Below are 13,349 nucleotides of genomic sequence, written 5' to 3'. Positions count from 1 at the left end.
GGCTCCCTAGTTGCATGACCTGCTAGGATCACTGTCTGCTGTGACCTAGAAGTCATCATAAGTGCCTTGGGTTCTTTGAGACCCTCTTGAAAGGCCCTCATATTCAGATCACCTATTTTTATTTTCTCAATTATTTTATTTTATTTCATTTTTTTTTTTTTTTGTCTTTTTAGGGCCACACCCGTGGTATACAGAAGTACCCAGGCTAGGGGTTGAATCGTAGCTGTAGCCACTGACCTACACCATAACCACAGCAATGCCAGATCCGAGCCGCATCTGCGACCTACACCACAACTTATGGTGATGCCGGATCCTTAACCCACTGAGTGAGGCCAGGGATCGAACCTGTGTCCTCATGGATGCTAGTCAGATTCGTTTCCACTGAGCCACGATGGGAACCTCTGGATCACCTATTTTTTAGTTCAGACTCCTTTGACCAGGATAAATCTTTTTTTTGCAGGACCCTTAACCTACTGAGCAGAGCCAGGGATGGAACCCCCATCCTCATGGATTCTAGTCAGGTTCTTAACCTGCTGAGCCACAGTGGGAACGCCATGCTGCAGGCTTTACAGAAATGTGTGCATTCATGTTTGGATGTGTCAAGTATTACATGATTTTGAATTGTTTAAACATTTGTAGATTCTATCAATAATTCTTTAAGTTCCTCGAAAACTAAGGATCTTGCTTCATTCTTTGCCCTTCCACGTGGCATCAGTAGTTTCTGGGACTCCATAGGTGCTATGTAGATATTTGATATTTTTGTCCAGCTGATCATCACTTTGGCCCTTTCAGCCATTCAAGCCTTTAAAGTGGGCCTTGAGTTATAGCTGGATTATGAAAGGCACGTTGTGCAGAGAAAGATGGCTTCACAAATGCCATTTTCATTCCTGCTTGAACTTTGCTCAGGCTTTTCTTGGTCCTTTCCTTTTGCATCTCACGCTTCAAAGTCTGGTTCAGCTTTTACCTTCTCCATGCGGCTCTTCCACATTACTGCAGCTTATGGTGATCTCTGATGCTGCGAAATACCTCACCTGTGTTATTATTTTATCATAAAATAGCTGCTGACTTATAGCACAAAAAGATAAACTCACTCAAATCATGAAGGGCTTCCTGGTTTAACTTGCTTTCCTAAGGATATAATTAGCTTCATGAAAGCAAAGACAGAGTCTTGCCCATTTTGGGCAGAGCTGGACCCTGCTCCACAACTGAAGTCATCAGGAATCAAGTGACTCTGCCTCTGTCGGTGTTGGTTTATCCTCAGGCAGGTTGTTCCTACTGGTGACAAGATGACTATCGACAGAGCCAGCCCAGCAACCTCAGTGAAAAGGAAGCAGCTTTTACTAAGACTTCCAGCAAAACATCATTGGTTCAACAAGAGTCATGTGTTCAACTTTGAACCAATCACTGTGGCCTAGAAGTTGTAGGGCTCTGATGGCCAGGCTAAAAGCTGTGTCCACCTCCATGGTGACCAGGTGTTCTGGTTTGCATGAGACAGTCCCCAAGTTTGTACCTGTTAGCTTTCCTAAGTGGTTTAGCATTTACCCTTGTTTCTTTATTATTATTATTATTTTTGCTTTTTAGGGCTGCACCTGCAGCATATGGAGGTTCCCAGGCTAGGAGTCCAATCAGAGCTACAGCTGTCTGCCAGACACAGCCACAGACACAACAGTGCAGGGTCTGAGCTGCATCTGCAACCTAACACAGCTCATGGCGACACCAGATCCTCAACCCACTGAGGGAAGCCAGGGATCAAACCCACATCCTCATGATATTTGTTGGTTCATTAACTGCTGAGCCACGACGGGAACTCCTGTTTCTTTATTTTTAATATTTTTTTTTGTCTTTTTTTTTTTTTTTGCTATTTCTTGGGCCGCTCCCGCGGCATGTGGAGGTTCCCAGGCTAGGGGTCGAATTGGAGCTGTAGCCACAGGCCTACGCCAGAGCCACAGCAACGCAGTGGCTGCAACCTACGAGCCGCGTCTGCAACCTACACCACAGCTCACGGCAACGCCGGATCGTTAACCCACAAGCAAGGGCAGGGACCGAACCTGCAACCTCATGGTTCCTAGTTGGATTCGTTAACCACTGCGCCACGACGGGAACTCCTATTTTTAATATTAACAGTGACATAAAATAAACAAAAGTGGGTTTGATAGACTCCCACTTTGCCCTTCCAACTTGCCACGTGTGAGAAACATATACAATAAACAGAATTTTGACTTTAGTTGTTTTAAGAAGATTGTGGCTGATGATGACGAATTGGTATGTGCTGTGGCCATAGGTGCTTTTGCATCACTCTGTGAAGCTTGTCTCTTCATTTAGATTAAGTGACTGCTCTTCCCAATGAACTGTGCTCATCTTCTATCCAGGTTTTCCTGTGCAGTAGAAAATGTAATATGATAGCTGTTTAATGGGTTTACTTCTTTAAGAAGAAATTTGCAAAGAGTTAAATGGTGCTAACTTCATATTCATGTCCTGAGATGTTTCCAATAGATGCTATAAATTACTTAATATCTATAATGGTTTGAAATTTTCACCCAATTATTGGAAACAAAGTAAATTTGGAAGTTCATTTTATTCAAGGTGAATCGTGACATTATGGTAACTCACTGTACATGAAGTTCAGAAGTTCAATATTAAAAATAAAATTATTTGTCTTAAAATAGTAAAACAAATATATATGTGTATATATATATATATTTATTATTATTATTATTTTTGGCCACACTGTGGCATGTGGAAATTCCTGGAGCAGGAGCTGAACTCTAGCCACAGCAGCAACCCTAGCCACTGAAGCGACAATGCCAGATCCTTAACCTGCTGTGCCACGAGAGAACTCCATAATTTCTGATGTAACACAATGTTAAGGTAAAACAGTATTTTCACTAGGTTATGAAAACCTTGGAGCAAACTTCTTACCTGGAATTTGTTGTATTATACACATAATTCAAAATTGCCCCCAAATAGGCTGTGATATTCTACTAATTAGAGATTTTCCTGTCAAATTTCTAAAATAGTTTTTTTGTACATGCACAGTTTGAGCAATTGAATGACACAATTTTTTTGTAATTAAGCTAATGTCCGATTTAAAAAAACCCTCAGTATCTCAGAATGTGCCTTTTTTCTTAGCTGCCCACTAATGATCAGATATTAGAAATGTTTGAATCTATAGACAAGTGTCAGATGAAGCTTTCAACAATTTTAAATTTATTAAATATATAATGCAGTTTGGAAAAACAGGGCAGGCAATTTTATGAAAACATTAACAATGATAAAACCATTAATTCTTTAGAAAATAACTGACATTTTACTATGGACAGATATGGTTAAGAAATTGAGGTACTTGATGTGTGAAGAATAATTATTCTTAATATTATTATTCTTATGTTATTATGCTATTCTTAATGCTGTTATTATTATTTGCTTTTTTTTTTTTTTTTTTAACGTCCACACCGAGGCATATGGAAGTTTCCAGGCTAGGGGTCAAGTCAGAGCTACAGCTGCTCGCCTACACTACAGCTCACAGCAATGCCAGATCTGAGCCATATCTGAGAACTACACCACAGCTCATGGCAATGCCGGATCTATAACCCACTGAGCAAGGCCAGGGATTGAACCTGGGTCCTCCTGGATACAAGTTGGATTTGTTAATGCTGTGCCAAAACAGGAACTACTTAATGTTATTATTTTTAATGCTCAGAAAATCAACCTAGAGAAAATTTCTCCCCTTTTGCTCTGATGATTACAAATACATTTTTTAGAAAACATTAACTTTCTGTTTTCTTTTTCATTTTTTAAAGTTTTATTGAAGTATAGCTGATTTATAATTTTGTGTTAATTTCTGCTGTGTAACAAAGTGATTCAGTTATACATAGACACATATCCACTCTTTTTCAGATTCTTTCCCCTTCATAGGGAAAGGTTATCACAGGATTGGTTACTACAATATCAAGTAGGGTTCCCTGCGCTGCACAGCCGGTCTCCATGGACCACCCATTCCATATACAACAGTGTGCATATGCCGGTTCCAAACCCCGACTCCATCCTTCCCCACGCCCCCTGCTTTCCCCTTTGGTAACCATAAGTTTGTAGAAAACATTTCCTTTTTTTTTTTTTTTTTTTCTTTTTAGAGCATATGGAAGTTCCCAAGCTATGACCTAAACCATAACTTGCGGTATCACCAGCTTCTTAACCCACTGAGTGGGGTCAGGGATCAAACCTCATGGATACTAGTTGGGTTCATTACTGATGAGCTACAAAGGGAACTCCCAGAGAACATTTACTTTTGAAAACAGTTTTTGAATAGAGCAATTTTATAGGTCTACCAATGGAAGAAAACCAATTTTTTGGTCAGTAAATAAATGCTTCAAAAGTTACATACTTTCTTTTTTTGCTTTTTAGGGCCACAATCACAGCATATGGAAGTTCCCAGGCTAGGGGTTGAATCGCAGTAACAGCTGCCAGCCACAGCCACAGCCATGCCAAATCTGAGCCATGTCTGCAACCTACACCACAGTTCAGGGCCACGCCAGATCCTTAGCCCACTGAGTGGGGCCAGGGATCCAACCCAGTGTCCTCACAGATACTAGTCGGGTTTGTTACCGCTGCACCACAGCAGGAACTCCTTCATAATTTCCTCTTAAACAGTTTACTCTCAAGAATGCACCAGGTTGAAGGATAAATTATAGAGTCATTCTAGGGATGGGTGTGATCACAGCCCCCGGAAATCCACAAGCCGATAACGAGGCACATAAAGGAGGGCTGCTGGGCGAGCAGAACCATCGGTGATCACCCACGTTCCAGATCAGGACTCAGGTTTTCTGTCTGTACCTCAATGCTACGGCACCAAATTACATTTTTCATTCTTCCCCATGGGTCATAAGAGTTATTCCCCTTGGCGCCTGTTTGCTAGCTCCTCGGGGCAGCTCCAAAGAGCACAGCTTCCTTTAGTGCCCTGACAGCAGCCAAGAGGCTTCTTTAAACATTTTTAAAAACTGTGACTATCATGTCTCAATTCACTGCAAAACAGATTCATATTGTGTAAATCACTGTCCTTAGCAACGCGAGTTGAAATGGAGCAGTGGCAGAAGCTTTCAAACAAAGCCTCAGGAAAATGAGAAGACTCTAAAATACTCAATATAGGAGTTCCCACTGTGGCTCAGTGGATTAAGAACCTGACTAGTATCCACGAGGATACTGGTCTTGCTCAGTGGGTTAAGGATCCGATGCTGCTGCCAGCTATGGTGTGGGTCACAGATGCGGCTCAGATTTGGTGTGCTATGGCTGTGGTGTAGGCCAGCGGCTGCAGCTCTGGTTCAACCCCTAGCCTGGGAGCTTCCATATACCGAAGGTACGGCCCTAAAAAGGCAAAACCCAAAACCAAACCAAACCCCAAAAAACCCAGTCAACCAAACAACCAAACAAAAAAATACTCAATAAATAAGTAGTATATTTCACTGGCTTCTCCCACTACCACCCTGTGGGTTTTCCTCACTCCCATTGTAAGTTGTAGTTGCCAAAGCAGTCACTTCATTATTTATAAAGTAAGGAAAAAAGTGGGTATTGATCTTAAGCAGTTCCATCTACTTGTTCTGTATTAATTGAAAGTTATTCCTTTGATACCACTTAAAAGAAATCTGAGGCACTCTAGAAAATAATGTTTAAAATATTCATTCAAGGTTAAGTGAGCTGAGTGGAGCTTCTATAATCAAGATATTTAAGATATTTAGAAATTTGAATTGGATTGTATGTCAGCGACAGAATGATTTCTGAGTTCCTTTTAGATCTCGTGGTTCAAGAACTTACCCGCTGATGAGCACGCCTGGGGGTGGTCATAGTGTAGGTCCAGCCAGGGCGAGGGTAATGTGCCCGCGTCACGCTGCCCCTTACTCAGAAAGGCCACTTGGGAAAGCAACTTCTAGTCGTTCACTTGCTGATTTATTCCATCAGTCTTTATGAGCTCCAGGATCTGGGTGGGGCATCAATTTAGGTATAAGATTATGCCAATCTGTGTATAATATACCAATCAAGGTATAGAAATATGCCAATCTGGGTATAATAATTTAGGCTAATGCTTATTTTATGCTGACTATATGCAATAAATTGTTCTGAATGCTTTATGCATATTAACTCGTTTAACCTTTCCTGCAGCTTATGAGGGATGTATGATTGTCAGCACCTCCACTTTACAGAAGAGGACACCTGGGTATGATGATAAGCTGCCCAAGGTCCCATATCTGGTAAGTAGTACAGCCAAGATCTTAACCCAGGCAGCCTAGCTTTAGAGTCTGTGCTCTTTTATTTTTGGTTGCACCCACAGCATGTGAAATGTGGAAGTTCCTGGGCCAGGGGTCAAACCTGCATCCTGGTTTTGACCTGTACCACAGCTGTGGCAACGCCAGATCCTTAACCCGCGGTATCACAAGGGAACCTCCTATAGTCTGTGCTCTTAACTGCTACTCCCTACCATAACTATACAAGTTGTATTTTCTATCTGCAGGAATATCCAAGATGTTCTTTGGGGACTTTAAAATTGCTTAGTTAAGGAGTTCCCCTTGTGGCTCAGTGGATACGAACCTGACTAATATCCATAAGCATATGGTTCGATCTCTGGCCTCACTCAGTGGGTTAAGGATCCGGCATTGCCGTGAGCTGTCGTGTAGGTCACAGATGAGGACTGGATCCCATATTGCTGTGGCTGCGGTGTAGGCTGGCTGCTGTGGCTCTGATTTGACCCCTAGCCTGAGAACTTCCATATGCCACAGGTGTGGCTTTAAAAGGCCAAAAAAAAAAAAAAAAAAAAATTGCTTACTTGAGAGTAAACTTCCCCATGCTCTGGAACAAGAGCTAAATACAGCCAGGGTAAGCATAATTTTATACAAGAATTATGATATGGTGGACTTTTGATATTTATTTCCAATTCCTATTGCATAGAGTTGGTGAAAACCTTTATGCAGAAATGGCTAAATCTCTGTTTATATCATTTCTGGACTACGTTAACTTTTTTTAAATGGAATGCATGTAGACTTGGGAGTAAGAAAGACCTAGCTTGTTATCTAAACACCACCACTCGTATCCTTACCAGTAAAACAAGTATATCTATGCCAACTTTGCAGGGTTGTTGTGGGAGTTAAAAGAGACTGTCATTTCTTGACTCTGGGGACTTGCTACAATTTATTTTTTGTGGTAATTCAGTGCCTCATTTAGTGTCTATTATATCTCAGGAGTACAATAAATATCAATTGAGAGATGAATGAAACTGCCTGGAACAAACTGTATTTCATTGGCTCTCAGAGGACCCTTTTAATGCTCTAAAATTGGGATATATCCCACAATCAATGGACTATTACAATAGGTCTCAACCAGATGACTATTGAGTTGTGGTTGTCGTTGCCCATAGAGCTATGAACTTGGTTGTTCTTCCAGGAGCATTCAAAGAGTGAATATAAGTCTGGCTGCCATTTGAAAACCTTCCATTGATACCTTTTGGTAAAAGATGGTTAAGTAGCATCAAAACGTACAGAATGAGTGTCAGTGGTCTAGAAGGGTCTCTGCCCTGGGTACAGTAGTACTCTGCTCTTTCAAGAAATGCGGTATCATCAATGCATTTGATGGCCCAGGGGCCACCATGTGGAAAAGGAAGAAATGGACATATCTACTCTGAGTCAAAAAAAGGATTTAGAAGAGTTGAACCCTGAGTGTAGGCACCCTAAGTAATACTTCGGGCAACTTATCTTGTGCATCTGTTCCATTTTGTGTTTGTACAAGCAGGATGCAAGATCAGAGTCCATGCTGAGATGAGTCTACAAAACACTTTCAAATAAAATTATGAGGGATACGTAAGCATAGTCCTGTTTAATTGGCAGTGTTTTTTAGTGTCGTGTATGTTAAAATGTACATAGTATGGTAGGTTTTACAATGATGCCATGTTAGACTCATGAATAGGCTACTATCAAAAATATAAGAAACGCAAATGCTGGTAAGGAGGTGGAGAAAAGGGAATGCTTGTGCGCTGTTGGTGGAAATATAAATTGGTGCAGCCACTATGAAAAACAGTATGTAGGTTTCTCCAAAAGTTAAAAATAGAACTACCATATGATCCAGCAATTCCACTTCTGGGTACTTATCTGAAGGAAATTAAAACTAGAAAATATATACGTGCCCCCCCACCCCAGGTTCATTGCAGCATTATATGCAGTAGCCAAGACATGGAAGCAACCTAAGTGTCCATCAATAGATGAACGGATAAAGAAAATGTGGTGGGTAGGTAGGTAGATAGATGATGGATAGACAGACGGGCAGACAGTGGAATGTCGCTCAGGCACACAAAGAAGGAAATCTTGCCGTTTGCAACATGGATGGACCTTGAAGCATTAGGCTAAGAGGAATAAGTCTGACAGAGAAAGACAAATACCATATGATCTCACTTATATGTGGAGTCTAAACAAATAATAACCACGGAACTCATAGATACAGAAAGAGATGGATGGTGGTCAGGGCTTGGGGCTGGGGGTGGGGAAAATGGGTAAAGGAGGTTAAAAGAGACAAACTTCCAGTTATACAATAAATAAGTCATGGGCCTGAAACGTCCAGCAAGATGACTATACTAATAACACTGGATTGATTGCACCTTTGAAAGGTGAGAGTAAATCTTGAAAGTTCTCAGCACAGGAGAAGTAATTGTAACTACATGTGATGACAGATGTTAACTAGATTTATTGTGGTGGACATAAATATTGAATTATTACATTGCACACCTAAACTAATGTTAATGTCAGTAACACCTCAATTTTTTAAAAGGCACAGGAAGGAAGTGAACCTTTTTTCAGAGTGAAACTAATTGATGAAGAATTTGCTGTATGTCCGGATTTGTGTTAATGCTTAATACACTCTTATTAAACCTTCAAGGAATTCCCACTTTGGTGCAGTGGGCTCAGGATCAGGCATTGCTGCTGCTGTGGTGTAGATCACAACTGAGCTCAGATTTGATCCCTGGCATGGAAACTTCCACATACCACAGGTGCAGCCAAAAAAAAAAAAAAAAAAAAAAAACGAAAAACAAAACAAAACAAAAAAACACCAGGAGGTAGGTGTACTTATATTCTCTTTACATGAGGAAAGAGAGGGTCAGCAAGCAGGGTTAAGAACCTGCCCCAAGCAGTGATGGAGCTGGGCTCAAGCCCACATCTAACTCCAAAACCCACACACACTCCCTGCATCTGACAACCTCTGGGTATCAGTTAGTCCCAAAGGCTCCTACGTCCATGTCCCCATAAAGATTCTTGCACAGACTTCCCTACACACATGGAATGTGTTTGCTCTGTTATTTAAGATTTTCAGTGCTGCTAGGTAAAAATCAAAAACACAAAAAAGGGGAATAAACGAAGCTAAGTACACAAGCGAATAGCTTGTAAGACACAGGCAGAGTTCATGAGCTGTGTTAAGTATATATAAATAAGTTAGTTACATATGGAGACATGTTAGCATAGATAAGGGAGGAAGAGCATGTGCGTGCTGAGCATAGAAAAGGGTGAAAGACCAAGAGGCCTCAGATATTCTCGTGACTCACTAAATATACATGGAGCACCTGAGTTTTAAATACTCCTAATAGATTCAGTACACAGGAGGCACTCAGTGTTTAAGAGCTCTTAAATCACAGACCCAGTGGTGGCTCCCATTCTAGCCCCAGGAGTCTTCCCAATGAAAGCCAGAGCTGCTCCTCAGGGTAATTGGTGAGCTACAACTAGGATCCAGGCGTAACTGCCCCTGCATCTCTCAGAGATGATACACTGTGTTGGCCCCAGGCGACTTTCCCGCGTCAGGCTTTCCTTCAGCCTCACCTCTGCTCCTTGTAACTGTTCTACCCGGAGGGAAGGCGGATGAAACAGACAGAGATGGGACTGGGGGCTTCGCAGAATCCAGGGTTCCGGCGCTGTGGACCTTCTCTCCTACTCGCTCCATATCCTAAATGTATCAACCACCCACCCTGTTTCTCTTGCTTTACACTGTGTGTTTTAAATATCCCCACTAAACCATGTGATTCAAGCATCTGAACTTAGTCCTTGAGCCTTTCTGTTGCAAGAGCTTTGCGACAGCCTCCTCTAGTCTTAGCATTGTAGCAAGATAATTTCCCATGGGACACCTTTGGGCAATTCTTTTGTCTCCTCTAAGGATGCCCTTGACACCGCGGATGAGAAAGTAAGCAATGGATTTGGAGCTAGGCTCCTGGATTTCAACATCACCTCAGCCACTAGTCCCCTCTTTAAGCTTTCCTTCTCTCCAGATCTGTCAAATGAGAGTGATAATCCTCTCACAGGGTTGTCGCTAAGATTAAATGATGACATTTGTGAAAGTACGTTGCAAAACCATGTAACCTGTATGACTTTTTCTGTGACACTCAGACGAAATATGCTTCTTACTTTCTATCTCAGCATTGAAGGGAATCCTAATCCCAGTCTTTGGGTGGCAGGCTTACTCTCCCTTGACATAGGAGAGTCCCAGGGCTTTAGCAGGAAACCCAGGGAGGTTCTGCAGGTGCTCAGTCCCCATGGAGGCCCCCGGGATGCACAGTATTGGAGCTGGCGTGGTGTGAAGGGAGGTGACAGCTCAACTGCCCACAGCACTCATTCTTCTAGGGCCAGATTCAAGTCTTGGACCTTTGCCCCAGCTGGGTCCAGGCTTCATGCAGGGGCTCCACTACCCTTAAGTCCAGCTGGATGCATGGAGACAGAGTGGGTGAAGGAGAAAAAGGTAGCTTTATTGATTTGCCAGCCAAAGGGGGCCACAGCGGGCTAATGCCTTAAAAACTATGCCTCCGCTGGGACAGATGAGGAAGAGGTCTTAGAGTTTGAGGAGTGGGAAATATGGCCCTAGATAAGGATCAGGGGAGAGGCAAGCTTGCATTGTCTTTCAAAACTGGTGTTTAGTGGCCCCAGGATGGGTTCTGGTGGTCCTCCTTCTTCCAGGAATGAAGAATTGCTTCATCAAGGAGTGCTTCCATTTGTTGGGGGTTTTAGTTCTGCAGAAAGGCTCCAAGATATTGTTATATATATTCCTTCAGGAGGAATCAGGACCCTGCCCCAAGGCTGCACTATTGTCTCTTGACGGCTCCTCCCTGGTCTCTGCATCCCCTCCCTGCCCTGACTAGCTACTGCCTTTTGGAGCTGGGGTGGGGGTGGGGGGCAGGAAGATCGTGGAGGCTGAAGCTTATTCCCTAAAGATAGAGGACATGGGAAGGCTCATGTGCCCAGCAGCCCTACAGGGCTGTGCTCCGTTACAGAGTTCCTGGCAGCGAGGTGCTGTGTTGGGGGGATGGAGCGCAGGATCCTCTCCATCCCACAGCTCCAACTCTCCCTGGAGTGGAGTTCTCATCCCCCTCCAACACCCAAAACATCCCACCCTCTCCCCCACCAGCCCCAGCTTCACTGCCTGGTGTTGGAACTCAAGGTGCTTTGACCTCTCCCCTGGGATGTTAAGTCAACGATGCACAAGATCCTGGGATAGAACGAGGGCCACGGGGCAGCGTAGTGGTCAACAGCCGAGGAAGATCCCTGCCCTGGCTCTGTCGCTGTACGATCTTTTGCCAGTTATTATTTAACCTCTTCGTGCCTTGATGTCAGTAAAATGACTTGAATAATAAACCTACCTCATAGAATTGTTAGGAGAATTAGATTTTATAGTGCTTGGAATTGGGGAGGGGGATGAATAGGCAGAGAACAGAAGTTTTTAGGGCATTTTAAAAATAAAAAGATACCACAGTGATGGATATATGCCATTATACATTTGCCCAAACCAGTAGAATGTACAACACCAAGAATGAGCCCATTGTAAACTGCGGACTTTAAATAACTGTAAGTTGTCAATGCAGCTTGTAGCAAAGGTACCACTTTGGGGGAGGGGGAGCAGGGAGATAAATCTCTGTGCTCTCACTTCAGTTTTGCTGTGAACCTAAAACTTCTCTTAAAAAGTAGTCTTGGGAAGTTCCTGTCCTGGTGCAATGGGATTGATGGCATCTTGGGAGCTGGGATACAGGTTCAATCCCCCACCTGGCACAGTGGGTTAAGGATCTGGTGTTGCTGCAACTGCGGCTTAGGTTGCAACTGCAATTTGGACATGATCTCTGGACTGGGAGGGAACTCGATATGCCTTGGGACAGCCAAAAAAAAAAAAAAAGGAGTCAATAATTTTTTTTTTTTTTTGTAAATTACCAAACTCTCAGAACAGGAGTTCCGTCCTGGCTCAGTGGTAACAAACCCAACTATTGTCCATGAGGATGAGGGTTTGATCTCTGGCCTCCCTCAGTGGGTTAAGGATACAGAGTTGCCATGACCTGTGGCATGGTTTTATTTAACTAAAAACCATGGGTTCAACTCCAATTTGGGTTTAGGCTGGGTTCGAGTCCTGGCACACGGGTTCAAGTCTCAGTTCTGTCTGGGTTCTGTCTGGTTTCAAGCCATAGGTGCTGTCAGTTTCAGTTTCCCTGGATATACTTAGAGAAGCAATGTGGGTTCAGGGTTATCACCATGACTTGAAGCCCCCCCCGCCCCAACCCCGCCCCGACACCCGCTGTTCCTGGCTTTACCCAGCAGGGCAGGAATTGGGGCAGAAGCTGCAGAGGGGAAGGCTCCTATGGCTGAGCAAGAGATGCTGCTTGAACCCCGGGTGTGATCAATAATTGATTCAGAGAATGATTCCAAGGGTGATGGAGATGCAGCCTGCAGACTGAATTCTGGTGCCCTGCATCAGGATGTGAGGCCTCAGGCAACAGACCCCGTGCAGGCCTCTTAATAATTTTAACTCATTTCATGTGCATGGTTTGTTTCACCTCTCAAATAAATTAATTATGGAGACTTTAAAGGATTTTCAGAGGGAATCTTATTACTAACCCCACATTCTGCCCTGCCAATCAATAGTCTTTTCATTTTTACATAGCAAGTGGGAGAGTAGAAGGAGTTTTTAAAAAGAAAAACTTCTTCCATTTCCCATTTCATCATCTCCAGCCTTGACATTTAATGAGTTCTCTGAAACATGTTCAGACTCTCAATTCCCACTGTGGGACCTCGGGCAAAGTGGTTAAACTTCTCTGAGACTCACCTTTAGTATATCCTTACTTCTCCCTCCACCTTGACTGCCCATCACCCTTGTTGGGTAGATGAGAAACTCCTATTCATTCCACAAAACCCTACTGCATTCATAATGGGCAAGGGTTTGGCGTGGTGATAAGAAGACTGAGGCCCTAACACAGTCAAATCAATTGTAGCTGGACTTCATGATATTCATGATCTGGCGCAGTAACCTAAACAGGGTGTTATTCAGTCAATGGTCACAGGACATAACGTGCGTACACGTGC

General features: G+C 43.1%; 1 long non-coding RNA gene across 45 annotated transcripts in view; it reads left to right on the top strand.

Annotated features, from left to right (window-relative positions):
* LOC100739688 (uncharacterized) overlaps nt 1-13,349 on the top strand; it is a 187,429-nt gene that overhangs the window by 24,569 nt on the left and 149,511 nt on the right. For all 45 annotated transcript variants that reach the window (XR_014813663.1, XR_014813646.1, XR_014813642.1 and 42 more), the window contains one exon: nt 6,151-6,239. This is a non-coding gene — a long non-coding RNA (uncharacterized LOC100739688). The remainder of the gene's footprint in view (nt 1-6,150; nt 6,240-13,349) is intronic.

The sequence above is a fragment of the Sus scrofa genome, chromosome 8, assembly GCF_054392235.1.
Source record: "Sus scrofa isolate SSC_HxYL_T2T_F1_AM1 chromosome 8, Sscrofa_HxYL_maternal_Yorkshire_Landrace_v2.0, whole genome shotgun sequence".
Classification (NCBI taxonomy): domain Eukaryota; kingdom Metazoa; phylum Chordata; class Mammalia; order Artiodactyla; family Suidae; genus Sus; species Sus scrofa.
This window is presented reverse-complemented; position numbering and strand designations above follow the sequence as displayed.